The following is a 14,021-nucleotide window of genomic DNA, read 5'->3' as shown; positions in this document are numbered from 1 at the left end:
GCAGTGAGGTTCAGAGAGGGAGGGAGCGATGAAACTGACCCGACTGGTGGATCAAAAGATCTGGAACTAGGTCCAGATTCCACGGTCGCTCCAAAAGAAATCGATGTAGAAAGGGGAACCACACTTGTCGAGGCCAGTAAGGAGCAATGAGGATCAATGAGGCCTTCTGAGCGATAGCTTTCTGTATTACTTGAGAGATCAGTGGGAAAGGAGGAAATGCATACAGAAGTCCCCGGGGCCAAACTTGGACTAGAGCGTCCCTGCTGGGTTGGCCTGGTAAAGGAAATAGAGTGAAATATTCTCTGCACTTGCTGTTTTGGGGAGTAGCAAAAAGATCGCAGCAAGGCTGACCCCACTTGAGAAAAATTTCTCTCACTACAGAGTCTTTCAGAGACCACTCGTGAGGCATGAGTATAGCTCTGCTCAACTTGTCCGCAATGTGATTGGACGTCCGGGATGTGCGTTGCTATCAGAAAACGCTGAGAAGAAATCGCCCATTGCCACAGTCTGAGTGCTTCTCGACACAGGGGGTATGATCTGGTTCCGCCTTGTTTGTTGATGTACCACACTACAGACATATTGTCTGTCTGGATTGCAATCGTTCCCAAGGGAAGAGAGTCTTGAAGGGCTTGCAACGCTAAAAGCACTGCTCTCATCTCCAGAACATTTATGTGCAAGTGGCATTCGTTTGGTTGCCATGTGCCCTGGACTGTCCTGCCCTGATAATGCCCCCCCCACCCGATCAGGGAGGCATCCGTTGTCAGAGTAGCAACCGGAGGAGGTGGAACAAATGGTCTTCCCGACAGGAGCTGGGGGGAAGACATCCACCACATGAGATGCTTTTTGCACGCTTGCGTGATCATAATGGTGTGAGACATTGGAAGTTCCTGGTATGACCATTGAGTAAAAAGCATCCACTGAAGGATCCGCATGTGGTATCTGGCCAATGGAAGGAGAGGTATGGTCGCTGCCATGATTCCCAACACCTTTAGAACTAACCTGGCTTTGACTCTGTTGTTGTTGAGAAGAAGTGACACCAATTTGTGAATGTCTGATATCCTTTGGTGAGTTAGCCTTGCAGACATGTTTATAGTATCTAGATTTGTGCCTATGTAGGTAATAGTACGACAAGGCGACAAAACAGACTTTTCGCAATTTATTGAAATACCCAGTTTTTGACAAACGCGAAAAGTATAATCTCTGGCCATCAGAAGGAGATGCTTGGTGGGAGCTGTGAGAAGCCAGTCGTCCAAATATGGAAACACCTGGAATCCTTGTCGTCTCAGGTGAGAAGCTACCACTGCCATGCATTTGGTAAACACCCGGGGAGCAGTGGTGAGACCAAAGGGCAGGGCCCTGAACTGAAAATGACTGGTTTCCAGCCTGAAGCGGAGGAATCTTCTGGAGCGTCTGTTCATTTTTATGTGATAGTACGCATCCCGAAGGTCTATAGAGCACATCCAGTTTCCTTTGCCCAAAAGGGGAAGAATGGATTGCAGCGTGACCATCCGAAATCTTGTTTTCTTGACTGATTTGTTCAAGACACTGAGATCCAAAATCGGTCTCCAGTCCCCTGTTTTCTTTGGAACTAAAAAGAACCTTGAGTAGATTCCGGATCCTTGTTGGTCTGCTGGCACTGGCTGAATTGCTCTTTTTGCAAGCAGTTTTGAAATTTCCAAAGCTGCTATATCCCTTTGAGCGGGTGGAACATCTGGAAGGGATTTTTGACTGATTTGGAACACGAAGAAAGGGGATAGAATAGCCTTCGAAATGATGGACTGTACCCATTTGTCTTGAGTCAGGGATAGCCAGGCTTCTGGGTACAGTGACAATCTTCCCGGACTGCCTCCGTAGATGGGCTGTCATTCAACACCTCAGTGGTGCTGAATGGGCTTGTCAGGAAAGGCTTCCCGATTGCCCTGGTTCTCCGGACCCCCTGCCCCTAGGGCGGCGTCTACCATTGTTATTCCCACCTCTGCCTTTGGTAGGAAACGACTCTGTCGTCAGGCGAAGTCCCTTGAGATTGTTTACGGAACCACATCTTCCCACCCTTCTGGCCTTTGGGGTAAGGCCTAGAAGGAGTCGAAAAACGGACTCCGACAGCAGAAAGGGTCTTGCCATCAGTCTTGCACCTAGTCAGGGTTTCTTTCACTTGAGGACCAAAGAGAGATGATCCATCAAAAGGGAGTTCGTGAAAGACGCCTTGAAAGGGTCCGCAAAATTGCATAGCCGCATCCAGGCGTGCCTACGTAAGGCTACACCTGTCCCTGCGGCTCTGCTCGCTCCATCGGCCGCGTAAGAGGAGGCGCATGGAGGAGTTGGATATGGAATTAAGGGTAGCCAGCTGCGTGTTCATCTTTTCTTGGAAACCCGCAGCTGTAGGATCCTTTAACATTTCACTCGCTTCCTTGATCAAGTCCCTTTGAAGACGAGTGAAATGGCACAGGTAGTTCAGCGAACGCATGGTAAATGTCGCTGAGGAGAACATCCACTTCTCCGACCTATCCATGGACCTAGATTCCTTGTTAGGTGGATGGACAGGCACTGAAGGATCAGCCAGTTCCTTCTTTGTGGCAGCAGCTACCACCATAGCATCCACAGAAACTCCTTTTGATAAAAATTGCTTGTCTGATGGAGCTGTGATGAACTTAGAGGGTCTTCTGGGAGTGGGGTCCACTGAATCAGGAGCCGTCCATGCCTTCTTAGCAACCACCTGCATGAGGGGGTCAAGGAGGGACACCCAGGAGGTGGAAGGACGAGAGCCAACGCCTCAAGATACACAGATTCGTCCTCCGAAGGGTTGAGGGCTGGCCAATTTCCCCTCTGTTTCAGGATCTCCAGAATGTCTGCAAATGAGACATCTTCAGAAGGGGAACGGGGAACCCTCAGAATCATCCAAATCTGTGTCTGACGTGATAGACTCAGGTGAGTCAATGTGTTTCCTCTTGCACTTCCTCTTCCGAGGGGCTCTTCTGCCAAATCAGGAGAGGCCTCGAAGAGGATGAAATCCCACAGGGGCTCCTGAGGAGCTGGCTCTCTGCGGTCCGGGATGAGGGAGTGAGTCGACTTACCCTGAGGCAGCATAGAGGGAGGCGGACAGAGCCGACTGTGGAGTAGAGCCAGGCTCTAACACACTCCGCATGACCTCGAATGCACCCCTGTCAGGCAGTGCCAGAGGTCCCCGCTCCGAGGAGCTAAGAACCCCCCTCGGCACCGACAGTGATGGCTCGAGGCCGATGTCGAGCCGAACTCACCAGCGCCGAAGCCCCGAGAGGGAGAGGGGTCGGACAAGGGTCCGATGCCACTCACCCCCTCGGAGCCGACGAGGGAAGTCCGGCGCCGAGATTCTTCCAAAGAAGAAAACGGAGCCGACGACGGAGCCGAAGACAATTGTCTCGGCTCCGAAGTAATCACAGTCTCGGTTTCGACGCGACCCGGCTCCGAACTCAAGAGAGTCGAAGGAGGAAAAAGTTGATGGACCGGGGCAGGCATCGACTGATGAGTCGGGCTCTGAAGCATCTGGGCTAGTGCCTCGGACTTAAGTAGTCGACTCACTACCCTCTGAAGGTCATGATCGGACAGCCTCGATGACCTAGAGGAATGAGACCTTTGGCTCCGTTCAGACAGCAGGGGAGATCCTGGAGCCAAATGAACGGAGCCAAGAGATGGTGACCTAGACCTCTTCCTAGTTGTCGGCTCCGAAGGTCTGGTCGGAGCCGACACGGGAACCTCAATAACCTCGGCTCCGGCCGGAGCCGAGGGAGCCACAGAAACTGTGGCTAACTAAGAAAGAATATTAACTTAAAAGGGGTTTTAAAGAGTAACTTTTACAAGAAAAATTAACACTCACCAGGAACCGGTAGAAACAACCAACCTCGAAGCTGTAGCGGCAAACGAGATCTGAGGTAACTCTCGCCTAGCATTGTGGGATATAAGGGGAGCCTCGAGCCGGTGGAACCAACTCTCGAGCTTTTAGAGTGGCCGAGTCAGAGCCGAGGTCGGCTCCGAACCCATCCAGCAAGAATGAAGGCGAGATAGACAACTTAACATCATAGGATATGTGGTTGGGTAAGAGTAGCAGTGGCTTGGTGGAGCTAATTATAGTCTCTTAAACACTGTGCATGTTGAGTCTTTACAAAGGTAAGCAGACAGTTATACTTGTCCAAGATATGATTAAGGCAGTGGTCAAGTAAGCAAAACATTAACAATTTAGATTATAGTAGCAAGATATGTTTTGTTCAGAGTCATGGAGCATTCAGAAATATTACTGAAATAATGGAATGAAAAACTGTGCTTCATTTAGTACTAGCTTAGGAGCTAGTGAATGACTATGAGAAGTCTGTGCTTATCTGAGTTAGTACATAATTTTACAGATGGTCAGTATGAAATAAAAGGTTTTGGTTGAAAAGATACAGATGGATGATATTAGTTTGGATTGTTAAGGCTCTTCAATCCTAATGGAACATCACCTGTTTATTCAGCTGTTCTTTGCAACTGTGACTGGAAGATTTTGTCTTATGTGTATTGTGAATACTTTGTCCATGTATAGCTAGGAATGAATGGGAGAATAGAGAGTTACCAATAGAGCATATTGCCTTGTTGCAAGTGAGCAGATTTGCATCTTTGGACCTTAATAGTAGATTTGGTATATACCAGGTTAGAAAGCTGAAAGTGCTAGACACCATTTCCTATCAAACAGCACACCACCTCCAACATGACAATTATCATGAAGTGTTGAATGCTAATAGCAGGCTACCTCCAGCATGACAGTCTTTCCCTGCTTGTTATCCTAAATGTTGTTCTGCTCGTTTCTGAAATGCTGAAATTCAAAATGGACATTATGTATATACTACAAATATTGTAAATAAATTTGATTGTACTGTTAACTGTATCTCTGCAATGTTTCTGTGATAACACTGTAACAGGCATAAGGATAAGTAACAAGCATATGTCTGTTCCAAAACACTTAAAAAATGTATTTTCCATTTGTTCTTAAGCATGGTATGCTTCTTGAATATTCATAAGTTTTACTTTTGTTTCTGTACTTTCAGGTCACAGTTGAAAAGGATCTTTGGTCCAGCCCACCTATCCAGTTATCATATAGTAAGTAAATAAATAAATGCATGTACAAAGAAAAGATAGCAGAATGTTAATGTACTTATTAATTCCATGCAACCTGTTTTGGTAAAAAACAATGATGTGCACATGGCCTAAGATGTGCCCAACATTTGGTTGACATATTGTAGACTGCTTCTACTTTGTGAGAGCTAATTGAGTCTAGGTCTACTAAGTTATTGGTTCCATACATCAGCTTAAGCTAAAAAAGTGAATTTGTTAGTAATATCCTATTATTGTTAGCTACATATGATTGATTGTATTGAGTTGATGTGACTACCATCAGACTTCTTTGAATGAGCTGTTTATGAGATTTTTGACGCAGAGTTTCATATTACTTTGGATGCTTATATATTTCATGATAGCTACATGGTCTAGGATATTATTGAGCCTTGCAATAATTAATAAAACTAATTAAAGCAAAATACAACCCCTCCAGAAAATACAGCACATGCTAGATTTTCCACACAGTCAAGTCTCCCTATACCAGCTGGTGTCTACAATGGAAATGTGCTTCTCCAACTGACAAATCCTACTGCATAATACTAAAATATAAAATTCATTAATAGCAACATAATTACATTCTATTACTCACTGCTTTATACTCTGCTCTGTGTGAAAGTGCCTACTCCAAACAACATTGTAGTTGCTGATAAAAATCTATTCTTTGTTTTGCCTATTTAACATTTAGCAGGCTGTTCCTCCTGGCACAGACCATTTTTACAGAAGACCAAAGGAGAAAAGTTCTACATGCGCATCATATTTAGCTAACAATGCTCATACAGATACAATTAAAGGCATTACTTAGAAAAGCAACTTGCATTATTTATTTACTGTTTGATAAGTGGGCTGGTCTAAAGACCCTTTTCAGGCATGACTAATAGTGTCAAGCAGGTCTGTCTTTCCACAGAAGAATATAATATTATTTTCTGTTTTGCTGGTACTTACTAATGTCTGTGATTTCTCCAAACAGTGTTTCAGAAACTTAGTGTTTTGATCTAGGAGATATTTAATCTAGGTATATTTGTTAAAAAAAAAAAAGAATACAAGTATGGAGTCGTTGTGGAAAATTAATGTGCAGATTATATATCTACAACTTCTCTCTCTATATAGATATAGATATGAACAAATTAAAGATATACATTAGATATATACATACACATACATACCTATGGGTGTATATGTTTTATTGTGCTGGAAATACAAGGAACATATCATCACTGAGAAAGATTAGTCTCCCTTTTTGCCAGTAGTGTATAAGTATCATACAAAAAAAAAAAGTTTTTGACGACTTGCTGCTTTAGCACAGATGCAAAGATACAAAGTTTAATGAGACATCAACTTCATACAGAAAAGTCAGGCAATAAACAATATGAACTGGTTACTTAAACAGTCAAGTTATCCTGTAGCCAGTACTGACAGTGCAGCACTGACATTTAATTCATGTGACAGGAAAGCTACTGAATAAGTTAATACATTTATTTCTACCAAGTAGCAAATGCTATTTTATTTCTTTATTAGATGACTGGGCAATTCTGAATGAGCATAACCAATTTCACTGGCTACCTGGGGAAGAAAAGCTCTACCAACATCAACAAAGATCTAATACACTGGATACAAAGTAAAAGATACCACATTAGACACAAAATAAGAAGAGTAAACAATGTTAAAGACATTATGCAGTCATAAGCTGCTTAGGACAATTACATAATATTATCTCTCATAGATTCATAAAAAGTTACAGAAAAGGGAAATCCAAGGTCACTGTCAAGTTGAATGAACAACATAGATATATTTTGTGATAATATATATGGACATGGCAAATGTTATATACAGTAAAGGGGAATTAAGTATTTGCAGAGTACTGAGTGATGTCTTTCAACTGCATATACTATCAGTCCTCTATTAATGACTGTATGAAGACAGGAATAGAAATGACAAGCTAAGGTAAGGCAGCAGTAAGTGTGTCTGTCAGCTATTATGCAATGTATATTGTCAAAGTCTGAATTAAAAAAAATGCAACTTTTTGGTAGAGGTGGAGCAAAGATGTAAAATATGGAAACTATAAAAATGCAACTGTTTTTTAGAATAAACATAGCAAAACTCTAATAATATAAAGCTGTATAAGAATCGTGCAGCTGTTTTTTTTCTGTAAATTGTACTGACATATTGCAATTGGAAATAATTTTAGCCTGACACACACAATAGCAGAGCGCTGCTTTCTTTTATTGTTGTTGTTGTTTTTGATTTCTCCACAATAATGCCACTTCCTACCAAAGTCAATGTTCTATAAATGGGATACAACTTCCTGCAGAGATGAATGATGCTTCAGATGGGATTGCTTAGATATATATTTGAATCATAAAAGAAATGGGAGAATTTAAAATGTTTTTCTAACTGTAGAGGGGGAGCTTGCTAAAAGTGGCATTCCTGACTGAATACATGCCAGTGATAAATTGTTCCAAGTCACTTCCATGAACCTTTTTCATGCGATTTGAATCTTGCAAGTTTAGACAGTAACAGTTATAAAATCTTGTCACTGCTTATTTGCTTTTTGAAGAGAAATGGGGACTTTATGGACTGGGAAGAGAGGCAGCTTCCTGCACACTGTTGCTGAGCTCATTGTCTATAGTTATGCCCAAGTGTGTCCTACAACTGTCAAACCATTATAAAACCTAATAGTATTTATACCTCAAGTTATGGGTAGAGTTAAGACACGATTAGCTGTTAGTGCATTTTCTAAATGCCATTTTTAATGTCTTTAGTTTGTATGTCTGTGTTCATTAACATAATTATATATTAAATTTTGAAAGTGTGTTGTTTCATTTTATTAAGAGTAAAAAAAAATCAGTTTCAAAGTTTGTAGCTTCATCAACATCATCTTCTTTCGGCTGTTTCTGTTAGGGGTCGCCACAGTGGATCATCTGTTTCAATTTCTTCCTGTCCTCTGCATCATGCTCTTTCACACCAACCACCTGCATGTCCTCTCTCACCACATCCATAAACCTTATCTAAGGCCTTACTCTTTTCCTCTTACCTGGCAGCTCCATCCTTAGCATCCTTTTCCCAATATACCCAGCATCCCTCCTCAGCACATGTCCAAACCAACGCAATCTTGCCTCTCTTGCTTTGTCTCCAAACTGTCCAACCTGAGCTGACCCTCTAATATACTGATTCCTAATCCTGTCCATCCTAGTCACACCCAGTGCAAATCTTAATATCTTTAACTCTGCCACATCCAGCTCTGACTCCTGCCTTTTCGTCAGTGCTACCGTCTCCAACCCATATAACATAGCTGGTTTCACTACTCTCTTGTAGACCTTCCCTTTCATTCTTATTGGTACCCGTGTGTCACAAATCACTCCTGACACTCTTCTCCACCCATTCCACCCTGCCTGTACTCTCTTCTTCACCTCTCTTCCACACTCACCATTACTCTGAACTGTTGATCCCAAGTACTTAAACTCATCCACCTTTACCAACTCTACTCCCTGCATCCTCACCAATCCTCTATCCTCCCTCTCATTTACACACATATATTCTGTTTTAGCCCAGCTGACCTTAATTCCTCTCATCTCTAAAGCATATCTCCACCTCTCCAGGGTCTCCTCAACCTGGTCCCTACTCTCACTACATATCACAATGTCATCTGCAAACATCATAGTCCACGGGGCCTCCTGTCTAATCTCATCTGTCAACCTGTCTATCACCACTGCAAATAAGAAAGAGCTCAGAGCTGATCCTTGATGTAATCCCACCTCCACCTTAAACGTATCTGTCACTCTCACCGCAGTCCTCACCAATGTCACACTACCCTTGTACATATCCTGTACCACTCTTAAATACTTCTCTGCCACTCCCGACTTCCTCATACAATACCACAACTCCTCTCTAGGCACCCTGTCATATGCTTTCTCTAAGTCCACAAAGACACAATGCAACTCCTTCTGACCTTCTCTGTATTTCTCCAACAACACTCTCAGAGCAAATATTGCATCTGTAGTGCTCTTTCCTGGCATGAAACCATACTGCTGATCACTGATCATCACCTCCCTTCTTAACCTAGCTTCCAGTACTCTTTCCCATAACTTCAAGCTGTGACTGATCAGTTTTATCCCTCTGTAGTTACTACAACTCTGCACATCACCCTTATTCTTAAAGATAGGTACCAAAACACTTTTTCTCCACTCCTCAGGCATCCTCTGACTTTCCAAAATTTCATTAAACACTCTGGTTAAAAATTCCACTGCCATTTCTCCTAAGCACCTCCATGCTTCCACTGGTATGTCATCTGGGCCAACAGCCTTTCCATTCTTCATCCTCTTCATAGCTGTCCTTACTTCCTCCTTGCTAATCTGCTTCACTTCCTGATTCACTATCCCCACATCATCCAACCTTCTCTCCCTCTCATTCTCTTCATTCATCAGCCCTTCAAAGTACTTTTTCCATCTACTCAACACACTCTCCTCACTTGTGAGTAAATTTCCCTCACTGTTCTTTATCACCCTTACCTGCTGCACATCTTTCCCAGCTCTGTCCCTCTGTCTAGCCAATCGGTACAGGTCCTTTTCTCCCTCTTTAGTGTCCAGTCTCTCATACAGCTCTCTATATGCCTTATCCTTAACCTTCGCCACCTCTCTCTTTGCCATGCGCCTCATCTTCTTATACTCATGTCTACTTTCTTCATCTCTTTGACAATCCCACTTCTTCTTCACCGGCCTCTTCCTCTGTAAACTCTCCTGTACTTCCTCATTCCACCACCATGTCTCCTTGTCCTCCTTCCTCTGTCCAGATGTCACATCAAGCACCTTCCTAGCAGCCTCCCTTACTAGCTCTGCTGTAGTTACCCAGCTATTCAGTAACTCTTCATTGTCTCCCAGTGCCTGTCTTAACTCTTCCCTGAACTCCACCTCACAATCACCCTTTTTTAACTTCCACCGTTTAATCCTTGGCACTGCTTTCACACTCCTCCTCCGCTTCTTGATCACCAACATCATCCTGCAGACCACCATTCTATGCTGCTTAACTACACTTTCCCCAGTCACCACTTTACAGTCTCCAATCTCCTTCAGACTGGCCCTCCTACATAGGATATAATCCACCTGTGTGCATCTTCCTCCACTCTTGAACGTCACCCTATGCTCCTCCCTCTTCTTAAAATACATATTCACCACAGCCATGTCCATCCTTTTCACAAAATCCACAATCATCTGACCTTCTGCATTTCTCTCCTTAACACCATACCTACCCATCTCTTCCTCATCCCCTCTGTTCACTTCACCAACATGCCCATTGAACTCCAATCACTAGTCTCTCACCCTTGGGTACACTCACCACCACTTCATCCAACTCACTCCAAAATTTTTCTTTCTCATCCATCGCACACCCAACTTGTGGAGCATATGCACTAACAACATTCATCATCACACCATCAATTTCAAGCGTCATAAATATCACTCTATTAGACACTCTCTTCACCTCCAAAACACTCTTGGCATACTGTTCCTTTAGTATAACCCGTACCCCATTTCTCCTGCCATCCACACCATGATAAAACAATTTGAACCCGCCTCCTATACACCTGGCCTTACTTCCCTTCCATCTGGTCTCTTGCACGCACAATATATCAACCTTCCTTCTCTCCATCATATCAGCTAGCTCTCTCCCTATACCAGTCATACTGCCAACATTCAAAGTTCCTACCCTCACTGCTACACTCCTAACCTTCCTCCTCTCTTCCTGCCTTCGGGCATGCCTTCGCCCTCCTCTTCTTCTTTGGCCAACAGTAGCCCAATTTTCCGCCAGCACCCTGTTGGCTAACAGTACTGGTGGTGGTCATTGTTAACCCGGGCCTCGACCGATCCAGTATGTAATTATGAAATGTTCTCCACATCAGTAATTTGGCAGAGGTTTTACGCCAGATACCCTTCCTGACGCAATCCTCCCCATTTATCCGGGCTTGGGACCGGCACAAAGAAATGCACTGGCTTGTGCATCCCCAGTGCTGGGTTTTTGTAGCTTGTTGTGCATTAATATACAATAGGGGGTAAAAATCAAGCTTGGTAAATTATTAACTGTTGGCATCCATCTTCTAAAAAGTGACTGTTTTAGTTACAGCTAACAAATGATTATCACAATTACATTGCAGCTAACTCATTTTAAGAGTGGGCAGCAATTGTGCTCTTGGTGTGCTGACTACATCTTACTAGTGGCAGCATGCTACTGTAAAGTCAGAAAGTGACAACGTTTACTAGAAATTAATAATTACCCCTCCTGGAATTTATCTTAACTATGTTTGTTACTACTGGTAAGACAGAACTGAAAGGCATTGGGCTGATGGCAAAGTTAGTCAAAATCCTAGTAAGTTGGAGGTTATGACTCTTCTCTGCAGCTACTCAGTGTCAGGATTATATGGGTATAGCAATTGTTGCTCATGACCTGAGGAAGAAGAGCACATATTCCATACATTCTTAAGGGATGCCATCCCCTGGGATTCAATAAACTCTGTGCAAGAATAGCACTATTCTTGCACAGAGTGGTTCGCGTCTGTATAGCACAGCAGCAGGCCTTGCATATTCATGAAGGCTTGCTGCTGTTCAACCTACACAGACACGAACCATGAACAAGTGCAGGGGACGTGTTCAAGTAATGCATGGACATAGAACAAGCCCCCCCCCCCGTACTCAGAAATTAATCTAATATTATGCCAGTATTTCACTGTCCGCGGACACTGAAATGAAATAAATGATCATTTCAGTGTCCACAGACACTCAAATATGCACAGCATCAAGCAAGCAATGCAGGGGGTGTCTGACAGGTTCTGTGACACACCCCTGCATTGTAAAAGTGCAGTACGACACCTCTGCAACCTGCTAAAGCAGGAAATGTGTCCAAATGCACAAATAATGGGGGATAAATCCCTGAAAAGGGACACAACATATATAATGCCCTCACAAACTTAGAACATTGATAGAAAACAGGTCATGCATTAGCATGAATTACCGAAGGATAGAAGTCTGAAGGCAAATGTATGCCAATATTACTGACAGCAGTCCATGTGGACAAAGGCGCAAATAATGGGCAGAAAAACAATAAAATAGTGACACTTGTGAAAAATTGCCCTCACACACTTAGAAAGTTGATAAAAAACAGGATATGTATTAGCAGGAGTCTCTGAAGCATAGAAGCCTGAAAGCCAAATGAATCTCATTATTTCCCGACTGCAGTCCTCAATGACTTGTCAGAACACCACAATACTCACTTAAATAACATAATAATATAATAATAATAACATTATACATATATATTTTCTAGGCTAAGGAATGTTTAAGTGTAGCTAAGCGGGTGTGCACGTTATGGCCCACCGCTTACCACAGCTTAAACATCCCATAGGAGATAAATACAAATATACAGGTGAAATTTCCAAGCCAAGATAGTGTAGTGGTTAGAGTCCTGGCTTTACATGCAGGGATTCACGGTTTGAGTACCAAAAAAGGCAACTTATTTTTCTACTGGAAAGTAGTGTTAAAATTAATTTTGTAAACTTAAATTATGTAGCAACTGTTTTTGTCAACCAGGGTAGTGTAGCTGGTGTTCAATGTAAGTGTGAGTGCATATAACATGTGAAACCACCCATGTACACACAAGTGCCCCATAAAGTAGTCACACCCCTTGCCAATGTAAGGAGAGCACACAAAGGAATGTCATGTAAAGTATATGATATACACTTAATAAATGAAGTCACTCCTCTGATATATTTATAAAATTAAAAGTGAGCAATGGTTAGTAATGCTCAGCTATCTTTAGCAAGTGCAACCATTGCTAAGACATGAATGCTAAGCAGCAGGTAGCACAGCTAAGTGGATTTGCGCACAGTTAAACACTGGTCAACAACTTCTCCTCTAAGCAGTGTTAAAACTTGCTCATCGGGTTTGCGTACTGCTTAGTAGAGCTTAACCTTTTCAAACTGGTCCAGTGATGGCAAAGGGAGGGAATATTGCACTATTTAAATGGCACAGGCGGGAATACAGCCATAATTTGATATAGTCCATCTGTGCAGATACAATGGATGGCGTTCCAAGGAAGTATGCTTTTGGGCATAATGCTGGAGCATTTGGGAGTCCAGGGTCATGGCTGGATGTCTTGTTAAAAACCATGAGGGGAGACTGCTGCAGGGCCAGTGCCAGGGCTCCAATATAAAGTGGAGGCCTGGGACATATCACACATGACCTCACCAGTGCTATTGGCATCCGCCGGACTGGTGAACATGTACGGCACCACTATGCTGATCTAAAGCATAGGAAGGGGCACTCTTGAACCAGTGGATCCAAGATGGATGGGCCCAGAATGCTCCAGTAGTGTGTAAGTATCACTATCAAGTGCAAACAACAACCCAACAAGGGTAAAACTAAAAATAAATAATAATCCCAAAAGCCAGCTGAAAACACTCCGACTTTATTCTTCACGCAGTATTCCAACGCTTAAGTGCTTTCGTCAATAATTTGGCTTCATCAGAATCATTGGATAACACAAATCTAACAATTTATATATAATTAAATATTTATAAAATAAGATTTGATTTTAAAGTGGGCTACTATACAATATCACATTACATTATTTTATTTTACTTTCTGCAACAATAATATAGTTTGCAAATTGTTATAGGTACCATTCAAGCACATGTTTTGCATTTGCATATATACACTGAATGATATTTAATGATATTTAAATTTCTATGAATAAATGTATAAATAATTCCAAGGCTCACCACTGGCTGAACAAACAGAACAGCACACTTTAATATATAACACAAGAAAGTGTGCTGTACTGTTTGTTCAGCCAGTGGTGAGCCTTGGAGTTATTTATACGTTTATTCATAGACTTTTTACTACCAATGCACTTTACCC

At 42.6% G+C, this 14,021-nt stretch overlaps 1 protein-coding gene across 1 annotated transcript in view; it reads left to right on the top strand.

Moving 5' to 3' along the window:
* ASMTL (acetylserotonin O-methyltransferase like) overlaps positions 1-14,021 on the top strand; it is a 1,454,724-nt gene that overhangs the window by 282,088 nt on the left and 1,158,615 nt on the right. The window contains exon 2 of the mRNA XM_044072474.1: positions 5,052-5,103. The gene's annotated coding sequence lies outside the window, so the exon portion shown is untranslated. The remainder of the gene's footprint in view (positions 1-5,051; positions 5,104-14,021) is intronic.

This window comes from Protopterus annectens, chromosome 5.part0, assembly GCF_019279795.1.
Source record: "Protopterus annectens isolate FY-2018-M chromosome 5.part0, PAN1.0, whole genome shotgun sequence".
NCBI lineage: Eukaryota > Metazoa > Chordata > Ceratodontiformes > Protopteridae > Protopterus > Protopterus annectens.
Note: the sequence above shows the minus strand (reverse complement) of the source record. Positions and strands in the feature narration are given on the sequence as shown.